Source organism: Neovison vison, chromosome 12 (genome assembly GCF_020171115.1).
Source record: "Neovison vison isolate M4711 chromosome 12, ASM_NN_V1, whole genome shotgun sequence".
Classification (NCBI taxonomy): Eukaryota; Metazoa; Chordata; class Mammalia; order Carnivora; family Mustelidae; genus Neogale; species Neogale vison.
In genome coordinates this window covers 98,564,557-98,589,510 of record NC_058102.1, presented here as the reverse complement: position 1 = coordinate 98,589,510, position 24,954 = coordinate 98,564,557, and the positions used below count along the sequence as shown (strand labels likewise).

Sequence of the window (24,954 nt, the reverse complement as noted above, 5' to 3'; positions counted from 1 at the left end):
AAATTTATTTAATTTATTTTCAGCATAACAGTATTCATTATTTTTGCACCACAACCAGTGCTCCATGCAATCCGTGCCCTCCATAATACCCACCACCTGGTACCCCGACCTCCCACCCCCTGCCCCTTCAAAACCCTCAGATTGTTTTTCAGAGTCCATAGTCTCTCATGGTTCACCTCCCCTTCTAATTTCTCCCAACTCCCTTTTCCTCTTTTTGTCCCCATATCCTCCATGTTATTTGTTATTCTCCACAAGTAAGTGAAACCATATGATAATTGACTCTCTCTGCTTGACTTATTTCACTCAGCATAATTTCTTCCAATCCTGTCCATGTTGCTACAAAAGTGGGTATTCGTCCTTTCTGATGGAGGCATAATGCTCCATAGTATATATGGACCACATCTTCCTTATCCGTTCATCCTTTGAAGGGCATCTTGGTTCTTTCCACAGTTTGGCGAGTGTGGCCATTGCTGCTATAAACATTGGGGTACAGATGGCCCTTCAAATACTAGTATTTGAGTCCTAGTAACATTTGTGTTTTTTTGTGCAGAATCTTGATCTTACTGAGTAAATAACTTACAATAGAATTCAGAATTTCCATTGCCCATATAAAGTAATTGTACCTCTTAAGTCATTTTTAAATTCAGTCATTTTCTTTATATTGCTGCTTTGTAATGTGAAGACTTAAAGTTATATTTTCTAACTATATTATTCTATTAAATTATTTGTGCATTCTTCCAATTACTCCAATTTCCTCCAATTCTAATTAAATCATGATTCAGAAACATACACAGAAGTGATACTTGCATATGCATTTGGGTGGAAGGAATTGCATTAGATATAGAGGAAAGAAAGTCTAATTCCACCACTTGTATGAAGAAGGACATAAATCTAACTTTTGATTCACCATCAGTTGCAATGGTTTAAATTTAATGGACAGTGATTTTATAAAGTTAAAATGTATGATCATTATAGAAAAGGTTTGTAAGTCCTAAGTCTGTAATGATTATTTCTAGCTAGAACCAAGGGGTCCATTTGTTTATTTTTCCTTGTGTCTCTCAGCAGGTTTCTGCCATGGGTGACAGGGGAACAAGCAATCACTCAGAAGTGACTGGTTTCACTTATTTGTGGAGCATAACCAATAGCATGGAGGACAAGGGGCGTTAGAGAGGAGTAGGGAATTTGGGTGAATTGGAAGGGGAGGTGAACCATGAGAGACTATGGACTCTGAAAAACAGTCTGAGGGGTTTGAAGTGGCGGGGGGGGTGGGAGGTTGGGGTACCAGGTGGTGGGTATTATAGAGGGCACGGCTTGCATGGAGCACTGGGTGTGGTGAAAAAATAATGAATACTGTTTTTCTGAAAATAAATAAATTGGAAAAAAAAAAAAAGAAGTGACTGACTACATTCTTGTAGGCTTCAGGGTCTGCCCAGAACTCCACATTCTCCTCTTCCTGCTCTTTCTGCTTGTGTATGCCATGATCCTTCTAGGGAATGTAGGGATGATGACCATTACTATGACTGATCCCCAGCTGAACACACTAATGTATTTCTTCCTAGCAACCTCTCCTTCATTGATCTCTTCTATTCTTCTGTTATTGCACCCAAATCTATGATCAACTTCTGGTCTGAGAGATAGTCCATCTCCTTTGCCGGCTGTCTGATCCAGTTCTTTCTCTTTTCCTTGTTCATTGTGACTGAGGGATTTCTCCTGGCAGTCATGGCTTATGACCGCTTCATTGCCATCTACAACCCACTCCTCTACTCTGTCCAGATGTCAACTCGTCTCTGCATTCAGTTGGTGGCTGGTTCCTATTTTTGTGGCTGCATCAGCTCAGTTCTTCAAACAGGCATGACATTTACTTTACCCTTTTGTGCTTCCCGGGCCATTGGCCACTTTTACTGTGATATTCATCCACTTCAAAGGATATCTTGTTCTGACCTCTTCATCTACAGGATGGTTTCTTTCTCCTTATCTGGCATCATTATCATGCCTACCATCATAGTTATTATTGTTTCTTACATGTATATTGTGTCCACAGTTCTGAAGATATGCTCCTCTGAGGGATGTAAGAAAGCCTTCTCCACTTGCAGCTCTCACTTAGGAGTTGTGGGTGTACTGTATGGTGCCGTCTTTTTTATGTATCTCACTCCAGACAGATTTCCTGAGCTGAGTAAAGTGGCCTCCTTATGTTACACTTTAGTCACTCCCATGTTGAATCCTTTGATTTACTCCCTGAGAAACAAAGGTGTCAAAAAAGTGCTAAAGAAACTTCTAGAGAAGAGAAGTATAATTGTTTGATTTTTATTTATTTTCCACCATTGATTTTGTGGCAATTTCTGTCATATGCCTCATGGCCATTACTGAAAATCCTTCTCCATAAAAAATACCAGAACTTTTTCAAGGTGAGTTACCTGGAACACTGTTAATTCTGAATATCCTGGATATTGGAGATATACTGAATATTAGAGCATTTTTCAAGATGAAACTCACTCTATCTCAAGTATGACTTTGTTTCACAGAATTGATTTCCTTTATTTTAATGGTTTGTTGTTGAACCTGACTTTTATATATCATTCTATTGTGTAAACAATGTATTGTCTGGTTTTGTCTTAATATTGCTCCTGGCAATATACACAGTCACTATTGATGGACAGTAATGCCCAGTTTCTTTCTTATTCTTTTTCTTGTTCTTTCATTGTTGTTGTTGTTGTTGTTTTAAATTAGAGTGATAGAAAGAGTGAGAATGAGAGAGAGTTTGGGCAGGGTCATAGGGAAAGAATTTCAAACAAACTCCCCACTGAGCACAGAGCATGAAATGGGGCTCAACCTCATGACCCCTGAGAACATGACCTGAGTGGAAACCAGGAGTCAGACACTCAACTGACTGATCCTCCCAGGTGCCTGAATGCCCAGCTTATGTTTAAAAAAATAATATTTTCACACTTACCAACCACCTTTTTTAGCATGTTAAACTCAATTTTCATTTTGAATGAAGTATTTTATCAAGAGGAGGAAATAATGAGAAACAAATGATAAGTAATCTTTGCTAGACACATTAATTTGGAAAGTCTTATATCATCTGTGTCAGGTATTGTAGGTTGTTCTGAGACACTGCTAGCTGCTAAATCTTAGTATAAAAAAACCAAAGTGGTAGTGCAAACAGTTTTGGGCAGTCATTCCCTCAGTTTGGATTTTCATTCATTTCTTCCCATGTTGATTTTTGTGAGAAATATTGAATAAAGATATGGAGCAAGTTGGTCATTAAAATAGTGTGTAGTCTTTTTCATGTGTCTGATAGCCATTTGTATGTCTTGATTGGAGAAGTGTCTGTTCATATCTTCTGCCCATTTTTTTGATGTGTTTGTCTGTTTCGTGTGGGTTGAGTTTGAGGAGTTCATTATAGATCCTGGATATCAACCTTTTGTCTGTACTGTCATTTGAAAATATCTCCTCCCATTCCGTGGGTTGCCTCTTTGTTTTTTTGACTGTTTCCTTTGCTGTGCAGAAGCTTTTGATTTTGATGAAGTCCCAGAAGTTTATTTTCGCTTTTGTTTCCTTTGCCTTTGGAGACATATCTTGAAAGAAGTTGCTGTGGCTGATATCAAAGAGATTACTGCCTATGTTCTCCTCTAAGATTCTGATGGATTCCTGTCTCACGTTGAGGTCTTTTATCCATTTTGAGTTGATCTTTGTGTACGGTGTAAGAGAATGGTCGAGTTTCATTCATCTACATATAGCTGTCCAGTTTTCCCAGCACCATTTATTGAAGAGACTGTCTTTTTTCCACTGTATACTTTTTTCCTGTTTTGTCAAAGATTAATTGACCATAGAGTTGAGGGTCCATATCTGGGCTCTCTACTCTGTTCCACTGGTCTATGTGTCTGTTTTTATGCCAGTACCCATGCTGTCTTGGTGATCACAGCTTTGTAATAAGGCTTGAAATCAGGTAAGGTGATGCCGCCAGCTTTATTTTTGTTTTTCAACATTTCCTTAGCGATTAGGGGTCTCTTCTGATTCCATACAAATTTTAGGATTTGCTCCAGCTCTTTGAAAAATGCTGGTGGAATTTTGATCGGAATGGCATTAAAAGTATAGATTGCTCTAGGCAGTATAGACATTTTAACAATGTTTATTCTTCCGATCCAAGAGCATGGAATGGTCTTCCATCTTTTTGTGTCTTCTTCAATTTCTTTCATGAGTGTTCTATAGTTCCTCAAGTACAGATCCTTTACCTCTTTAGTTAGGTTTATTCCCAGGTATCTTATGGTTCTTGGTGCTATAGGAAATGCTCATCATCATTAGCCCTCAGGGAGATTCAAATTAAAACCACATTGAGATATCACTTTACACCAGTTAGAATGGCCAAAATTACAAAACAGGAAACAACATGTGTTGGAGAGGATGTGGAGAAAGGGGAACACTCTTACACTGTTGGTGGGAATGCAAGTTGGTGCAGCCTCTTTGGAGAACAGTGAGGAGATTCCTCAAGAAATTAAAAATAGAGCTTCCCTACGACCTTGCAATTGCACTCCTGGGTATTTACCCCGAGACACAGATGTCGTGAAAAGAAGGGCCATCTGTACCCCAATGTTTATAGCAGCAATGGCCACGGTCACCAAACTATGGAAAGAACCAAGATGCCCTTCAACGGATGAATGGATAAGGAAGATGTGGTCCATATTACACTATGGAGTATTATGCCTCCATCAGAAATGATGAATACCCAACTTTTGTAGCAACATGGGACGGGACTGGAAGAGATTATGCTGAGTGAATAAGTCAAGCAGAGAGAGTCAAATTATCATATGGTTTCACTTATTTGTGGAGCATAACCAATAGCATGGAGGACAAGGGGCGTTAGAGAGGAGTAGGGAATTTGGGTAAATTGGAAGTGGGAGGTGAACCATGAGAGACTATGGACTCTGAAAAACAGTCTGAGGGGTTTGAAGTGGCGGGGGGGGTGGGGAGGTTGGGGTACCAGGTGGTGGGGTATTTATAGAGGGCACGGCTTGCATGGAGCACTGGGTGTGGTGAAAAAATAATGAATACTGTTTTTCTGAAAATAAATAAATTGGAAAGAAAATATTACTATATGGTACATGGAAAATGTATTCATGAAATAAAATCACTTTGTCTGGATTGAAAACATGATTCAATCTTATTAAAAATACACATCTTTGAACAACTTCAAAAAAAATAGTGTGTAGTCTAAAATTCACTCATCTATGCCCCTGGATATTCATTTGTTTCATAATTTTATTGACTGTGTAATACATTTTGTGGTGGGTTCAGGTGTAAATAACCTTATTCTTCAGAAAGCTTACCATTTAGTGTGAAAATCACAAGCTCTCACAGACAATTCAAATCCCTAGATGTTTATGCCAAACAGAAACATACAGATTTCAAAGTGGGGTGCCTGATTGCATGTGCTCACAATTAGGGAAAGTCTTAGGTAGATTGGTGATGTATTTAAAGGGAGTAACATTGGAGTCAGTATACTGCTATATCAATTCATGTTATTGATGTGGGCTTGAAGGGTCGCAATGTAAGTGGGAAAAAAAGGGTGATTTGAAAATTTCTATGTTAGATACAGAGAACTGATTAACTGATTAATATGAGGGGACTAGAGGAAGGAGCTGTGTCTCACGATGTCTGAACGAGTATCATGTTTCTGGTGATGGTGCCAACAGATAAAAAGTAAAGGAATTCTTAGCAAAGTAGGAATAGAGGAACCTTTCCTCAGCTTGTAAAAGAATATCTACAAAAACCTACAGCTAAAATCACATTTAATGTTAATGAAATAGAAGCTTTCCCACTAAGATAGGAATCAGGGAAAGATGTCCCCCTTCAACGCATCTCTTCAGTGGTTGTTTGGAAGTCTTAAGTGATACAATAGACAAAAAAGTAAATAAAAGTATTATGGCTGAATTATGTTTTCCCAACTCATATGTTGATGGCCTAACCCCTAGTATCTCTGTATGTGACTATAGTTGGAGATAGAACCTTCAAAGCAAGGCTGTTACAGTGGATTTTAATACAGTCTGACCAATATTTTTATAAGAAGAGATTAGGACACACAGAGAGATACTGGATGTGCATGCGCTCTGAGGGACAACCATGTAAAGAGGAAACCAGTGACAGAAATATGTAAGCCAAGGAGAGAATCATCAGAACATTTATTTATGGCCCATTGATCATAGACCTCCAGTCTATAGGACTGGGAGAAAAAAAAAGTTAGTGTTTCCATAGTTACCATAAAAGATTAAAGAGAATGAGAAGGAAGAATAACGTCATCTTTGTTCACAGGTGACATTGTTGTCTCTGTAGAAAATCTGAAAGAATTGACAAAAACACTGTCCTGAAACTAATAGGTAGATAGGAGGATTGCAGGATACATGGTTAGTATACAAAAGTTAATTGGTTTCCATATACGATCATTGAGCAAGTAGAATTTCAAATGAAATCACAGTGCTATTTATATTATCACTTACCCCAATAAGACACCTAGGAATGAAGTTCACAAAATATGTACCAGATCTCTAGAAGGAAAAGCATAAAATTCTAATGGAAGAACTCAAAGCAGACCTAGATAAATGGAGCAAATGAGTTATTTTTTGGTTATTTTTGTTTATTGACAAACTTCATATAATAAAGTAAATTTTTTTCAATTTATTTATTTTCAGAAAAACAGTATTCATTATTTTTTCACCACACCCAGTGCTCCATGCAAGCTGTGCCCTCTATAATATATATATATTATATATATATAATTTTTTTCTCTTGTCATATACTTTTATCAGTCTTTTTGTTTGTCTGTTTTTGTTTGTATATATATATATATATATATATATATATATATACATACAAATAAAGGAAGAACATAATCAAAAAGCACCCCAAGTGTAAGATTTATATACTGTCATGACAAACACAAAAACACAGAAACACTGCCCACTGGCGTCTTCTGCTCCTGTAGAGATCCAGACGTGTATAATTCTGATCTCAGGCTGATTTCATGGGTGATCAGAGTTCTTTGGAAGGTAATCAGTTCACTTTAGGGTACAGGTTAACAGGGCGCCTCCTCCTACTTCCCCGCCATCTTCCAAACTCTCTCTTCTTTTTTTAAATTAAGAATTATTTCTAGGAAAAAGCTTGCAGCCTACCCATTGAGATCAGGAACAAGAAAAGGATGCCCACTTTCACCACTCTTGTTCAACATAGTATTAGAAGTCCTAGCAACAAATCAGACAACAGAGAGAAATAAAAGGTATCCAAATTGGTAATGAAGAAGTCAAACTCTCTCTCTTCGCAGATGACATGATTCTTTATATGGAAAACCCAAAAGACTCCACTCCCAAACTACTAGAACTCATACAGCAATTCAGCAACGTGGCAGGATACAAAGTCAATGTGCACAAATCAGTGGCTTTCTTATACACTAACAATGAAAATGCAGAAAGGGAAATTAGAGAATCGATTCCATTTACTATAGCACCAAGAACCATAAGATACCTGGGAATAAACCTAACTAAAGAGGTAAAGGATCTGTACTTGAGGAACTACAGAACACTCATGAAAGAAATTGAAGAAGACACAAATAGAAGGAAGACCATTCCATGCTCTTGGATCGGAAGAATAAACATTGTTAAAATGTCTATACTGCCTAGAGCAATCTATACTTTTAATGCCATTCCGATCAAAATTCCACCAGCATTTTTCAAAGAGCTGGAGCAAATAATCCTAAAATTTGTATGGAATCAGAAGAGACCCCTAATCGCTAAGGAAATGTTGAAAAACAAAAATAAAGCTGGCGGCATCACCTTACCTGATTTCAAGCCTTATTACAAAGCTGTGATCACCAAGACAGCATGGTACTGGCATAAGAACAGACACATAGACCAGTGGAACAGAGCCCAGATATGGACCCTCAACTCTATGGTCAATTAATCTTTGACAAAACAGGAAAAAGTATACAGTGGAAAAAAGACAGTCTCTTCAATAAATGGTGCTGGGAAAACTGGACAGCTATATGTAGATGAATGAAACTCGACCATTCCCTTTCACCGTACACAAAGATCAACTCAAAATGGATAAAAGACCTCAACGTGAGACAGGAATCCATCAGAATCTTAGAGGAGAACATAGGCAGTAATCTCTTTGATATCAGCCACAGCAACTTCTTTCAAGATACGTCTCCAAAGGCAAAGGAAACAAAAGCGAAAATAAACTTCTGGGACTTCATCAAAATCAAAAGCTTCTGCGCAGCAAAGGAAACAGTCAAAAAAACAAAGAGGCAACCCACGGAATGGGAGAAGATATTTTCAAATGACAGTACAGACAAAAGGTTGATATCCAGGATCTATAATGAACTTCTCAAACTCAACACACACGAAACAGACAAACACATCAAAAAATGGGCAGAAGATATGAACAGACACTTCTCCAATCAAGACATACAAATGGCTATCAGACACATGAAAACATGTTCATCATCACTGGCCCTCAGGGAGATTCAAATTAAAACCACATTGAGATATCACCTTACACCAGTTAGAATGGCCAAAATGAACAAAACAGGAAACAACATGTGTTGGAGAGGATGTGGAGAAAGGGGAACCCTCTTCCACTGTTGGTGGGAATGCAAGTTGGTGCAGCCTCTTTGGAGAACAGTGTGGAGATTCCTCAAGAAATTAAAAATAGAGCTTCCCTACGACCCTGCAATTGCACTCCTGGGTATTTACCCCAAAGACACAGATGTCGTGAAAAGAAGGGCCATCTGTACCCCAATGTTTATAGCAGCAATGGCCACGGTCACCAAACTATGGAAAGAACCAAGATGCCCTTCAACGGATGAATGGATAAGGAAGATGTGGTCCATATACACTATGGAGTATTATGCCTCCATCAGAAATGATGAATACCCAACTTTTGTAGCAACATGGACGGGACTGGAAGAGATAATGCTGAGTGAAATAAGTCAAGCAGAGAGAGTCAATTATCATATGGTTTCACTTATTTGTGGAGCATAACCAATAGCATGGAGGACAAGGGGCGTTAGAGAGGAGTAGGGAATTTGGGTAAATTGGAAGGGGAGGTGAACCATGAGAGACTATGGACTCTGAAAAACAATCTGAGGGGTGTGAAGTGGCAAAAAGGGTGGGAGGTTGGGGTACCAGGTGGTGGGTATTATAGAGGGCACGGCTTGCATGGAGCACTGGGTGTGGTGAAAAAATAATGAATACTGTTTTTCTGAAAATAAATAAATTGAAAAAAAATAATTATTTCTAGAATTTACATGGATTAAAAAATTATAGATAAAAAAGTATATGGAGCCTAGGTTTTTCCTTATTATAATACAGTATTAGTAAAGGCTTGGTAAATGTGAGAAGAGCATACAGTTTAAGTATTTTGAAGAGGAAAATACCAATCATGGTGAAATGATGGCTATCAAATTTGGAAAGCCTGGAGGAAATTCTGAGTCACACTTTTACAATGACCCTTAGAGCAACATAGTAAAATTCAGAAAGATAGGCTACCAGTGGATACAATTTAAAAATGGAGCATCTTAACTGTGGTCTAAGGATCAGACTCGTGGAAGCAAGGAGATGTCACTCCTTCCTCAACCATCAACATAGCTTCTCTGTGAGGTTGGGAAATCATCGATACTCTGGCAAAGAGCTCATATGTTTGCACAACCTTCCTAAGGTGACATTTCCCTGGTAGAAAATATAAAAAGAACAGAAAATTGATGTCTAACTCACTATGCCCTTTAAAATTCTGAGTTTGTGTGGATCATATTAGTAGAGCAAAATTTGTGCCAAGAATACTAGTAGCAGGAAACATTTGAACTTTCCAACAACTCCAATTTAGAAAGTACATGGAATAGAGTTTGGTTATCCAATCTCCAAAATGTGCCAGAATCCAATATAGTTTTTCTTATTCTTAAACTCCCCACAATTGTGTTAGTAATAAAAATATTCTAGTGCCTAAAATACATAAGAACACTTACTGTAATTCATAATAGATGGGACAGAAAGAAACACTCAACAGATTCAATGATTGAAATCATTCAGTATATGTTCTTTGATAATGGTTAGCTTAATAGAAGAAACAGTAACAATTAAATAACTGAGAAACTCTATGCGCATGGACATTAAAAATACTTCCCAAAACTCAATGGATAAAAAAGAAATAAAATTAAATGTTGACTTAATTTGAACTAAATATATTATATCTAAACTTCTGCAATACAGAAAAATAAGTGCTTAGAGGGATATATACAAAGCATTATAGGTATATATTATAAACAAGTAAAACAGAAACATCACCATTGAGCTTCTATTTTAATATAGGGAAATATAAAAGAGCAAGTAAAAAAAAATAAAAGAAAGTAAATGCTCTACATAAAAATTCATGAAAAAGGACATAACATGGATAATATAGGATATTCACATGGCTTAACTTTCTTTATACTGGCCATTCTATTATTTTTTATTAAGTTCTTTTTAAAAATTTTTTTAAATTTATTTTCAGCATAACAATATTCATTATTTTTGCACCACACCCAGTGCTCCATGCAATCCGTGCCCTCTATAATACCCACCACCTGGTACCCCAACCTCCTACCCCCAGCCCCTTCAAAACCCTCAGATTGTTTTTCAGAGTCCATAGTCTCTCATGGTTCACCTCCCCTTCCAATTTCTTCCAACTCCCTTTTCCTCTCTATCTCCCCATGTCCTCCATGCTATTTGTTATGCTCCACAAATAAGCGAAAGCATATGATAATTGACTCTCTCTGCTTGACTTATTTCACTCAGCATAATCTCTTCCAGTCCTGTCCATGTTACTACAAAAGTTGAGTATTTTTCCTTTCTGATGGAGGCATAATACTCCATAGTGTATATGGACCACATCCATCAGAATCCTAGTGGGAGGTTGGGGTACCAGGTGGTGGGTATTATAGAGGGCACAGCTTGCATGGAGCACTGGGTGTGGTGAAAAAATAATGAATACTGTTTTTCTGAAAATAAATAAATTGGAAAAAAAAACTAAAAAAAAATTCAATGTAACACACAAAGTTAATAGAATAAATGAAAGACCCATTAAAATTCAAAAAAAAAAAAAAAAAGAAGAATCCTAGAGGAGAATATAGGCAGTAACCTCTTCAATATCAGCCACAGCAACTTCCTTCAAGATATGTCTCCAAAGGCAAAGGAAACAAAAGCAAAAATGAACTTTTGGGACTTCATCAAAATCAAAAGCTTCTGCACAGCAAAGGAAACAGTCAACAAAACAAAGAGGCAACCCACGGAATGGGAGAAGAGTTTTTCAAATGACAGTACAGACAAAAGGTTGATATCCAGGATCTATAATGATCTCCTCAAACTTGACACACACAAAACAGACAATCATATCACAAAAGGGCAGAAGATATGGACAGACACTTCTCCAATGAAGACATACAAATGGCTATCAGACACATGAAAACATGTTCATCATCACTGGCCCTCAGGGAGATTCAAATGAAAACCACATTGAGATATCACCTTACACCACTTAGAATGGCCAAAATTAGCAAGACAGGAAACCACATGTGTTGGAGGGGATGTGGAGAAAGGGGAACCCTCTTCTACTGTTGGTGGGAATGCAAGGTGGTACAGCCTCTTTGGAGAACACTGTGGAGATTCCTCAAGAAATTAAAAATAGAGCTTCCCTATGACCCTGCAATTGCACTACTGGGTATTTACCCCAAAGATACAGATGTAGTGAAAAGAAGGGCCATCTGTACCCCAATGTTTATAGCAGCAATGGCCACAGTCGCCAAACCATGGAAAGAACCAAGATGCCCTTCAATGGACGAATGGATAAGGAAGATGTGGTCCATATACACTGTGGAGTATTATGCCCCCATGAGAAAGGACGAATACCCAACTTTTGTAGCAACATAGACAGGACTGGAAGAGATTATGCTGAGTGAAATAAGTCAAGCAGAGAGAGTCAATTATCATATGGTCTCACTTATTTGTGGAGCATAACAAATAGCATGGAGGACAAGGGGTGTTAGAGAGGAGAATGGAGTTGGGAGAAATTGGAAGGGGAGGTGAACCATGAGAGACTATGGACTCCGAAAAACAATCTGAGGGGTTTGAAGTGGCGGGGGGTTGGGAGGTTGGTGTACCAGGTGGTGGGTATTATAGAGGGCACGGCTTGCATGGAGCACTGTGTGTGGTGAAAAAATAATGAATACTGTTTTTCAGAAAATAAATAAATTTATATATAAAAAAAGAGTCTGTTTCTTGGTTTTTCTTTCTCTTTTTTCCTTGCTCATTAGTTTTCTTTCTTTTAATTTTTTAAGATTTTATTTATTTATTTGACAGACAGAGATGAAAAGTAGACAGAGGCAGGCAGATAGAGAGAGAGAGGAGAGGCAGGCTCCCCGCTGAGCAGAGAACTCAACGCGGGGCTTGATCTCAGGACCCTGGGATCACAACACAAGCCAAAGGCAGAGGCTTTAACCCACTGAGCCACGCAGGTACCTCCCCTTTTTAAAGTAGTATTGTTTCTTAAATTCCACATATGAGTGAAATCATAGTGTATTTGTCTTTTTTTCACTGACTTACTTCACTTAGCATTATATTCTCTAGCTCCATCCATGTCATTGCAAATGGCAAGATTTCATTCTTTATGAAATGGTTGAGTAATATTCCATTGTGTACATAGACCACATCTTCATCCATTCATCTATTGATGAACAATTGGACTACTCTTACAATTTGGCTATTGTATACAATGGCACAATAAACATGGGGGTTCATGTATCCCTTTGAATCAGTGTTTTAGTATTTTTGGTTAAATAGCAAGATGAGAAATTACTGCATTATAGGGTAGTTCTATTTTAACTTTCTGAGGAATCTCCATACTGTTTTCCACAGTGGCTGCACCACTTTGCATTCCCACCAACAGTGCTTAGGGTCTCTTTTTTTCTACATCCTCATCAACACTTATTTCTTGTTTTTGATTTTAGCCATTCTGACAGGTATGGCTTACCACTAATTCTTGGAAAGACTAGTAAGATGTTTAAAACCCTGGCAAACATGGGGCACCTGGGTAGCTCAGTGGGTTAAAGCCTCTGTCTTCGACTCAGGTCATGATCCCAGAGTCCTGGGATCGAGCCCCGTATCAGACTCTGCACTCAGCAGGGAGCCTGCTTCCACCTCTCTCTCTCTGCCTGCCTCTCTGCCTGCTTGCGATCTCTGCCTGTCAAATAAATAAATAAAATTGTAAGAAGAAAAAAAATCCATGGCAAATGTAACATTGGAAAAACAGCAAAATTGAATGACAAGTATTGGAAATGAAAAGGGGATGGCACTACAGATCCTTCTGATATTTAAAAAATATATATATAGATGACCCTTGAACAATATGGGTTCAAATTGCATGGGTCCACTTCAGTGCAAATTTTTTTCAATAAATACAGTACAATGCTGTAAATGTACTGCCTCTTCCTTATGATTTTCTTAATAATATTTTCTTTTTTCCAGCTTATTTTATTATAAAAACAGCATAAAATACATATAACAGACAAATATATGTTAATAAACTATATTATCAGTAAGGCTTATGGTCAACAGCAACTTATTAGTAGTTACATTTTTACAGAATCAAGAATTATATGCAGATTTAAGCTGTATGGGAGTTTTATGTTCCTAACCTGTGCTCAGGGGTTCAGCTGTATAATAAAGAATATTTTTACCAAAAATGGATGATCTTTTAAAATAAAGATATTTTGAATAGATCAAGATGTTGTATAAAGAAGAAATATAAATTTGAAAATATCATCTATAGAAATCAAGTATTTTTTAAAAGATTTTATTTATTTTTTTGACTGAGAAAGAGATCAGAAGTAGGCAGAGAGAGAGGCAGAGAGAGAGGAAAAGAAGCAGGTCCCCTGCCTAGCAGAGAGCCTGATGTGGGGCTCGATCCCAGGACTCTGGGATCATGACTTGAGCCAAAGGCAGAGGCTTTAACCCACTGAGCCACCCAGGCATCCCTAGAAATTAAGTTTTAATAATAATCTTCCCCTGAGGAAAGATTCTTTTCTAATTTACTTTACTAGTGTTTACTATCAAACATCATTGAAGAAACAAGATTGGGGAACCTAGATGACTCAGTTGCTAAAGCATCTAACTCTTGATTTCCACTCAGGTTATGATCTCAAGGTCATAGATTGAACCCCACATAGGGCTCTGTGCTCATCATGGAGTCTGCTTGAGATTCTCTCTCACTCTCCCCCCCCACTCATGTGCATGTTCTCTCTCTTTCTAAAATAAATAAACAAATCTTAAGAAAAGAAAGAAGATCATTCTTATATAAACAAGAATCATCATGAAGACAATATTTCCTAGCTGTATTTGAGTTGTAAGTCTCTATAGAAATTAAAATAAAAATTATAGGTAAATCTGTCTCATAAATTTATCTTCAAAAATTTATAGAGAATATTAAAAATATGTCAATATATAAAGAATAATAAAATCTCACTGAACTGTATGTTTACACTACCAATGTAAATGTCATTTATTATTTTAAAAAAATAACGAATTTAAGATGTTTCCATATCCACTCATGAAAGAACAACACTGAGAAGGTTTGCCTTCTGTGACAAAAAAACTAAACTCTGGAGAATATATATGAACCAACTATTTTCAGAGATTGTATAATAAGCAGTGAGTGACTGTAATTCTTGAGAAAAGGAAACAAATCAGGAGGAAAAGATTTTAAACTTGAATATATAGCAATAGGAACAAATGAAACCTAAGACTGAGTTAAAAAGGAAAAATAATAAACAGGCATTCAGTGACACCTGAGAAAATATTTACATGTAACTGGAAGAAAATGGCCAGAAAAATAATGTAAAATATAATGGGCAAATTTTTTTTTCATATTTGATGACAAATCTGACCACAAAGATGCAAGAAAATGAGCAAAATCCCATAGATAGATATAGAGAAACCCCATAGATAGATATAGAGAAATCCCATAGATAGAGAACAAAATAAAGCACATCAGAATAAAATTCTGAAAATGAGCAAAAAAGAGACATTGTCAAAGTAGCAGGGGTGGAGGAGAGACATTACACACAAGCAAATCATTGTCGGTATATAGAAATGCAACAGATTTATGTTCATTGATTTTGAATCCTGTGGCTTTGTTGAATTCATGTATTAGTTCTAACACAGTCTTTTTGTTTTCTACAGAGAGTATCATTTCATCTGCAAATACTAAACGTTTAACTTCTTCCTTCCCAATTTGGTTGCCTTTTATTTTATTTTATTATTTTATTTTACTTTATTTATTTTATTTTTTGGTGTCTGATTGCTGTATCTAGGACTTCCAATATTGTGTTCAATACCAGTGGTCAGATTGTACATTCCTGTCTTTTTCCTGACTGTAGAGGAAAAGCTGTCAGTTTTTCTCCATTGAGGATGATATTAGATTGAGTTTGTGTACATGGCCTTTGTGATGTTGAGATATGTTCCCTCTATCCTTGCTTTGTTGAGGGTTTTTATCATGAAAGGATATTGTACTTTGTACAAAAATAGACAGATCAATAGAACAGAATAGGAAACCCATGCAACTATATGGCCAATTAATCTTTGACAAAGCAGGAAAGAATATCCAATGGAAAAAAAATCAGTCTCTTCAACAAATAATGTTCAGAAAACTGAACAGCAACATGCAGAAGAATGAAACTGGACTATTTTCTTATACTATACGAAAAGTAAATTCAAAATAGTTGAAAGATCTAAATGTGGGACAGGAGACCATTAAAATCCTAGAGAAGAAAACAGGCTATAATTTCTTTGACATTGACAGTAGCAACTTCTTACTGGATACCTCTTTTGAGGCAAGGGAAACAAAAGCAAGAACAAACTATTGGAACTTCTTCAAAATAAAAAGCTTCTTCACAGTGAAGGAAAAAAAAATCAATAAAACTAAAAGACAATCTACTGAATGGGAAAAGATATTTGCAAATGACATATCTGATAAAGGGTTGGTATCCAAAACCCATAAAGAACTTAACAAATTCAACACTCAAAAACCAAATAATCAAGTTAATAAATGGGTTATTCCAGTTAAGAAGACATGATTAAACATTTTTCCAAAGAAGACATGCAAATGGCTGATGCATGAAAAGATGCTCAACATCACTCATTATCAGAGAAATACAAATCAAAACCATAAAGAGATGTGAAATCAAATACAAATTAAAACTGCAATAAAATATCACCTCACACCTGTCAGAACAGCTAAAACTAACAACAAAAGAAATAATAGGTGTTGGTGAGGATGCAGAGAAATGGGAACCCTTTAACTCTGTTTGTGGCAATGCAAATTGCTGCAGGTACTCTGGAAAACAATATGACGTTTCCTCAAAAAGTTAAAAATAGAGCTACCCTACAATCCAGCAATTGTACTACAGGTATTTACCCAAATAGTACAAAAATACTAGATTAAAGGGATACATGCACCCCAGTGTTTATAGTAGCATTATCAACAATATCCAAATTACAGAAAGATCTCAAATGTCTATTGACTGGTGAATAAATAAAGGAGAAGTGATTATATATATATACATGCACACACACATGTGTGTGTATGTGTGTGTGTGTGTGTGTGTGTGTATATATATATATATATATATATATATATATATATATATATGATGTATATATTCAGCCATAAAAAAGAATGAATTCTTGCCATTTGAAATGACATGGATGGATCTAGAGGATATAATACTAAGTGAATTAAGTCAGTCAGAGAAAGACAAATGTATGATTGCACTCATGTGTAGAATTTAAGAAACAAAACAAATGGCCAAAGGAAAAAAAGAGGGCAAACCAAGGAACAGATTCTTAACTACAGGGAACAAAATGCTGGTTAGGAGAAGAGAGGTGAATTGGGTGGTGAGGGTGAAATAAATGAAGGGGATTAAAGGTACACTTGATGAGCATTGAGTAATACATGGAATTGCTGAATCACTAGATTGTGCATCTGAAATTAACATAACACTATATGTTAACTACACTGGAATAAAAAAAAAAATAGGCAGAAGGTGATGTACTTCTAAGACCTCGTGGTTTCCCCAACTGTTGTAGTTCAATTTAACACTCAACTGCAGATAATTAAAAAAAAGTGAGGATGCATAGGTGACTCAGTCAGTTAAATGTCTGCTTTTGGCTTAGGTCATGATCCGAGGGTCCTAGAATGGATAATGGGTTGAGCTCCCTGCCCAGTGGAGAGCCTACTTCTCCCTCTACCCCTCAACCTGCTTGTTCTCTCTTTCTCATATAAATAAATAAAATCTTTTAAAAAAGTGAACTGATACCTCATTTCCAATTTGCTACTTTTGCTTCAGGAAATAAGTCCTATAGATACTTCTTGATAGGATGCACAGCCAAGCTATATCAGGATCACGAAACTACTGGTGTTTTTGTAAAATATTACTCAAGAGGGCTCAAATTACATCAACATTTAACAATAATAACTTCTGTTGGTTTATGAAGTTTAGTATTGTGATCCTATAGTACATTTTATGCATATGATCTAGTATCATAGAATATACTATAGGATCAAGGTATTTTTGTTCCACAGATTTGCTTATTAATTTTATGCCAGTATCACATGCTTGTTGTATAATAAGTTTTAATGCCTCATAGGACTACATATTCTTTCAAAAATATCTCAGCCAATATAATTTTACAGTGAATTTCAGAATTATTTTGCATTAAAAAAATCCTTATTTGTATTTTAGTAGGATTGCATTTAGTAAATAATTGATCTATTTATAATATACATTTCTAAGAACAAGGTTATTATCATTGCTTCTGATATCAGACAGCCCAGGGTGAGTCAATGTACTGTGAATGAACGCAGGTTTTAAAAGGGCCTTGAATGGTTTTAAGACCTAATGGAAAACATCTAATAAGCTCCTTCATTCCATAGATGTAAGAATTACTTCCTATAACTCAAGCTTTTAGCACAAAAAAGTATGAAATTAATGGTAGTATGTACTACTATTATTTTTTATTTATTTATTATTTTTTTCTTTCTGATTTTTTAAAATTCATTTTCAGCATAACAGTATTCATTATTATTGCACCATGTGGTTCTTCTCTCTTCTCATATTAATTTGTTGTATCACATTGATTGATTTGCGAATGTTGAACCATCCTTGTAGCCCAGGGATGAATCCCAGCTGATCATGGTGGATAATCTTTTTAATGTGCTGTTGGATCCTGTAGGCTAGGATCTTGTTGAGATTCTTAGCATCCATATTCATCAGTGATATTGGTCTGAAATTCTCCTTTTTGGTAGGGTCCTTGCCTGGTTTGGGGATCAGGGTAATGCTGGCTTCATAGAAAGAGTCTGGAAGTTTTCCTTCTGCTTCAATTTTTTGAAACAGCTTCAGGAGAATAGGTGTTATTTCTTCTTTGAAGGTTTGGTAGAATTCCCCAGGGAATCCGTCAGGTCCTGGGCTCTTGTTTTTTGGGAGGTTTTTGATCATTGATTCAATCTCATTATTATTGCACCACACCCAGTGCTCCATGCAATCTGTGCCCTCTCTAATACCCGCCACCTGGTTCCCCCAACCTCCCACCCCCCGCCCCTTCAAACCCCTCCCATTGTTTTTCAGAGTCCATAGTCTCTCATGGTTCACCTCTCCTTCCAATTTCCCCCAGCTCCCATCTCCTCTCTAACTCCCCTTGTCCTCCATGCTATTTGTTATGTTCCACAAATAAGTGAAACCATATGATAATTGACTCTCTCTGCTTGACTTATTTCACTCAGCATAATCTCTTCCAGTCCCGTCCATGTTGCTACAAAAGTTGGGTATTCATTCTTTCTGATGGAGGCTGTTCTACTATTATTATCACCATCATCATTTTTTTTCCAATTTATTTATTTTCAGAAAAACAGTATTCATTATTTTTTCACCACACCCAGTGCTCCATGCAAGCCGTGCCCTCTATAATACCCACCACCTGGTACCCCAACCTCCCACCCCCCCCCGCCACTTCAAACCCCTCAGATTGTTTTTCAGAGTCCATAGTCTCTCAGACCATCATCATTTTTTATATGTTTTAGCAATGTTGTGAAATTTATATACTTGAGAACCATTATAGCATCATCATCATCATCTTTTATAAGCTTTAAGAATGTTGTGGAATTTTTTTAATAATTAAAAAAATTTTAATAAACATATAATGTATTATTAGCCCCAGGGGTACACTTCTTTGAATCACCAGGTTTACACACTTCACAGCACTCACCATAGCACATACCCTCCCCAATACCCATAACCCCACCACCCTCTCCCTATCCTCCGCTCCCTGGCAACCCTCAGTTTGCTTTGTGAGATTCAGAGTCTCTTATGGTTTGTCTCCCTCCCAATCCCATCTTGTTTCATTTATTTTTTTCCTATACCCCAAATCCCCCACATTGCATCTCCCCTTCCTCATATCAGGGAGATCATATGATAGTTGTCTTTCTCCAGTTGAGTTATTTCGCTAAGCATAATACCCTCTAGTTCCATCCACATCGTCACAAATGGCAAGATTTCATTTCTTTTGATGGCTGCATAGTATTCCATTGTGTATATATATACCACAGCTTCTTTATCCATTCATCTTTTGAAAGACATATAGCTTCGTTCCATAGTTTGGCTATTGTGGACATTGCTGCTATAAACATTTGGGTGCACATGCCCCTTCAGATCATTACATTTGTATCTTTAGGGTAAATACCCAGTAGTGCAATTTATGGGTCATAGGGTAGCTCTATTTTCAACTTTTTGAGGAACATCCATGCTGTTTTGCAGAGTGGTTGCACCAGCTTGCATTCCCACCAACAGTGTAGGAGGGTTCCCCTTTCTCTGCATCCTCACCAGCGTCTGTCATTTCCTGACTTGTTAATTTTAGCCATTCTGACTGGTGTGAGGTGATATCTCATTGTGGTTTTGATTTGTATTTCCTTGATGCTGAGTGATGTGGAGCACTTTTTCATGTGTCCATTGGCCATCGGGATGTCTTCTTTGCAGAAATGTCTGTTTATGTCCTCTGCCCATTTCTTGATTGGATTATTTGTTCTTTGGGTTTTGAGTTTTATAAACTCTTTATAGATTTTGTATACTAGCCTTTTATCTGATATGTCATTTGCAAATATCTTCTCCCATTCTGTCACTTGTCTTTTGGTTTTGTTAACTGTTTTCTTTGCTGTGCAAAAGCTTTTGATGAAGTCCCAGTAGTTCGTTTTTGCCCTTACTTCCCTTGCCTTTGGTGATATTCCTAGGAAGAAGTTGCTACAGGTGAGGTCAAAGAGATTGCTGCTTGTGTTCTCCTCAAAGATTTTGATGGATTCCTTTCTCACATTGAGGTCCTTCATCCATTTTGAGTCTATTTTCATGTGTGGTATAAGGAAATGGTACAATTTCATTTTTCTGCATGTGGCTGTCCAGTTTTCCCAACACCATTTATTGAAGAGGCTATCTTTTTTCCATTGGACTTCTTTCTTGCTTTGTCAAAGATTAGTTGACCGTAGAGTTGAGGGTCTATTTCTGGGCTCTCTATTCTGTTCCATTTATATATGTGTCTGTTTTTGTGCCAGTACCATACCATCTTGCTGATGACAGCTTTGTAATAGAGCTTGAAGTCTGGAATTGTGATGCCATCAACTTTAGCTTTCTTTTTCAACATTCCTTTGGCTCTTTGAGGTCTTTTCTGCTTTGATATAAGTTTTAGGATTATTTGCTCTATTTCTTTGAAAAAAATAGATGGGATTTTGATAGGGATAGCATTAAATCTGTAGATTGCTTTAGGTAGCATAGACATTTTCACAATATTTGTTCTTCCAATCCAGGAGCATGTAAGATTTTTCCATTTCTTTATGTCTTCCTCAATTTCTTTTATGAGTACTTTATAGTTTTCTGAGTATATATTCTTTGCCTCTGTGGTTAGGTTTATTCTAGGTATTTTATGGTTTTGGCTGCAATTGTAAATGGGATTGACTCCTTAATTTCTCTTTCTTCTGTCTTATTGTTGGTATAAAGAAATGCAATTGATTTCTGTGCATTGATTTTATATCCTGACACTTTACTGAATTCCTATATGAGTTCTAGAAGATTTGGAGTGGAGTCTTTTGGCTTTTCCACATACAGTATACTATCATCTGCAAAGAGTGATAGTTTAACTTCTTTGCCAATTTGGATATTTTAAATTTCTTTTTGTAGTCTGGTTGCTGAGGCCAGGACTTCTAGTACTATGTTGAATAGCAGTGGTGCTAATGGACATCCCTGCCGTGTTCCTGACCTTAGAGGAATAGCTCTTAGTTTTTCTCCATTGAGAATGATATTTGCAGTGGGTTTTTCATAGATAGTTTTGATGATATTGAGGTATGTACCCTCTATCCCTACACTATATATTTTCCTTTCAGGACCACCTTTGCTGTGTCCCACAGATTTTGAACCATTATTTTTTCATTATCATTTGTTTCCATGAATTTTTTCAATTCTTCTTTAATTTTCTGGTTGACCCATTCATTTTTTTTAAAGATTTTATTTATTTATTTGAACAGACAGAGGTCACAAGTAGGCAGAGAGAGAGGAAGGAAAAGTAGGCTCCCCACTGAGCAGAGACCTTGATGCAGGGCTCGATCCCAGGACCCTGGGATCATGATCTGAGCTGAAGCCAAAGGCATTACTTAACCCACTGAGCCACCCAGGCACCCCGACCCATTCATTCTTTAGAAGGATGCTCTTTAGTCTTAATGTATTTGGGTTCTTTCCAAATTTTCTCTTGTTATTGAGTTCTAGCTTCAGAGCATTGTGGTCTGAAAATATGCAGGGAATGAACCCAACCTTTTGATACTGATTGAAACCTGATTTATGACCCAGGATGTGATGCATTCCGGAGAATGTTCCATGTGCACCAGAGAAGAATGTCTATTCTGTTGCTTTGGGATGGAATGTTCTGAATATATCTGTGATGTCCATCTTGTTCAGTGTGTCATTTAAGGCTTTTCTTTTCTTTTTTTTTTTTTTTATTTGAGAGAGACAGTGAGAGAGAGCATGAGGGAGGAGAAGGTCAGAGAGCGAAGCAGACTCCCCATGGAGCTGGGAGCCTGATGTGGGACTCGATCCCGGGACTCCAGGATCACGCCCTGAGCCAAAGGCAGTCGTCCAACCAACTGCGCCACCCAGGCGTCCCCAAGGCTTTTATTTTCTTGGATGATCTGTCCATTACAGTGAGGGCGAGTGTTAAATTCCCCTCTTATTGTATTATTGTTGATGTGTTTCTTTGATTTTGTTATTAATTGGTTTATATAGTTGGCTCTTCCATGTTAGGAGCATAGATATTTAAAATTGTTAGATCCTTTTGTAGGACAGACCCTTTGAGTATGATATAGTGTCCTTCATCATCTCTTATTATAGTCTTTGGCTTAAAATATAACTGATCTGATATAAGGATTGCCACCCCAGCTTTCTTTTGATGTCCATTAGTGTGGTAAATTGTTCTCCATCCCCTCACTTTAAATCTGGAGGTGTCTTTGGGTCTAAAATGAGTTTCTTGTAGGCAGCATATGGATGGGTTTTGTTTTTTTATCCATTCTGATAGGCTGTGTCTTTTGATTGAGGCATTTAGCCCATTTACACTCGGGATAACTATTGAGAGATATGAATTTGGTGCCATTGTTTGCCTGTAAGGTGACTATTACTGTATATTGTCTCTGTTCCTTTCTGATCTACTACTTTTAGGGACTCTCTTTGCTTAGAGGGCCACTTTCAATATTTCCTGTAGAGTTGGTTTGGTGTTTACAAATTCTTTTAGTTTTTGTTTGTCCTGGAAGCTTTTTATATCTCCTTCTATATTCAATGATAGTCTAGCTGGATATAGTATTCTTGGCTGCATGTTTTTCTCATTTAGTGCTTTCAATATATCATGCCAGCTCTTTCTGGCCTGCCAGGTCTCTGTGGATAAGTCCACCGCCAATCTAATATTTTTACCATTGTATGTTACAGACTTCTTGTCCTGGACTGCTTTCAGGATTTTCTCTTTGTCGCTAAGACTTGTAAATTTCACTATTAGATGATGGGGTGTGGACCTATTCTTATTGATTTTGAGGAGGTGTTCTCTACACCTCCTGGATTTTGATGCTTGTTCCCTTTGCCATATCAGGGAAATTTTCTAAAATAATTCTCTCCAATATCCCTTCTGCTTCCCCCCTCTCTCTTTTTCTTCTGGAATCACAAATATTCTAATGTTGTTTCATCTTATGGTATCACTTATCTCTTGAATTCTTCCCTCATGGTCCAGTAGTTGTTTGTCTCTCTTCTTCTCAGCTTCTTTATTCTCTGTCATTTGATCTTCTATATCACTAATTCTCTATTCTGCCTCATTTATCCTAGCAGTAAGAGCCTCCATTTTTGATTGCACCTCATTAATAGCTTTTTTAAAAAAAATTTCAACTTGGTTGTATTTTTGTTCTTTTATTTCTCCAGAAGGGTTTTTATTTCTCTGGACAGGGTTTCTCTAATATCTTCCATGCTTTTTTCAAGCCCGGCTAGCATCTTGAGAATCATCATTCTGAACTCTAGATCTGACATATTACCAATGTCCATATTGATTATTTACCTAGCCTATGGTACTGCCTCTCATTCTTTTTTTGTGCTGAGTTTTTCCACCTTGTCATTTTATCCAGATAAGAATATATGAAGAAGCGAATAAAATACAAAAAGGTTGGCAAAGACCCTAGGTAAATGTGCTTTAACCAAATCAAAAGAGACCCCAAATTTTTTGGGAGGGAGAAAGGGGGTAAAAAGTAGTTCAGAAAAAAATAAGAAAGAAAACAAATAAAAAATATAAAAAGAAAAAATATATATTATACTGGTGACTAGAACAGGGTCACTCACTTAGTTTTGGGAATATTTTGGTCTCTTAGAAGAAACTACCTCCCCAAATTTTAAAGGATGAAAAACATATATAAGGGTAAACACAATGAAAGAATGGAATATGAATATAAAAATGAAAAAAAATTTTTTAATTTCTAAAAAAGGAGTTGATAAGATAATTTGGTTGGGAGAATAAAGAAAAAGAAAGTGAAAAAAAAAGAAAAAGAAAGTGGAGAGAACTGGCTCAGGATGAAGACTAGAACAATGCTCTCTGCTAGATTTAGGGTGTATTTTGATCTATTAGAAGTTGTATCCTGAAATTTTTTAGAAGAAAAAACCCTATGTGTATACAAATAATAATGTTAGATACAATGAAGGAAAATATATGACTATAATAATGAAGGTTTGCAAATGACAGTACAGACAAAAGGTTGATATCCAGGATCTATAATGAACTCCTCAAACTCAACACACATAAACAGACAATCATATCAAAAAATGGGCAGAAGATATGAACAGACACTTCTCCAAAGAAGACATATGGCTGTCAGACACATGAAAACATGTTCATCATCACTAGCTATCAGGGAGATTCAAATGAAAACTACATTGAGATATCACCTTACACCACTTAGAATGGCCAAAATTAGCAAGACAGGAAACCACATGTGTTGGAGGGGATGTGGAGAAAGGGGAACACTCTTAAACTGTTGGTGGGAATGCAATTTTGGTGCAGCCTCTTTGGAGAACAGTGTGGAGATTCCTCAAGAAATTAAAAAATAGAGCTTCCCTATGACCCTGCAATTGCACTCCTGGGTATTTACCCCAAAGATACAGATGTCGTGAAAAGAAGGGCCATCTGTACCCCAATGTTTATAGCAGCAATGGCCACGGTCGCCAAACCGTGGAAAGAACCAAGATGCCCTTCAACGGATGAATGGATAAGGAAGATGTGGTCCATATACACTATGGAGTTTTATGCCTCTATCAGAAAGGATGAATAC

At 36.9% G+C, this 24,954-nt stretch overlaps 1 pseudogene; it reads left to right on the top strand.

Moving 5' to 3' along the window:
* Positions 1–1,035: 1,035 nt before the first annotated feature.
* On the top strand, positions 1,036–2,301 carry LOC122891917 (annotated as a pseudogene).
* Positions 2,302–24,954: the final 22,653 nt, after the last annotated feature.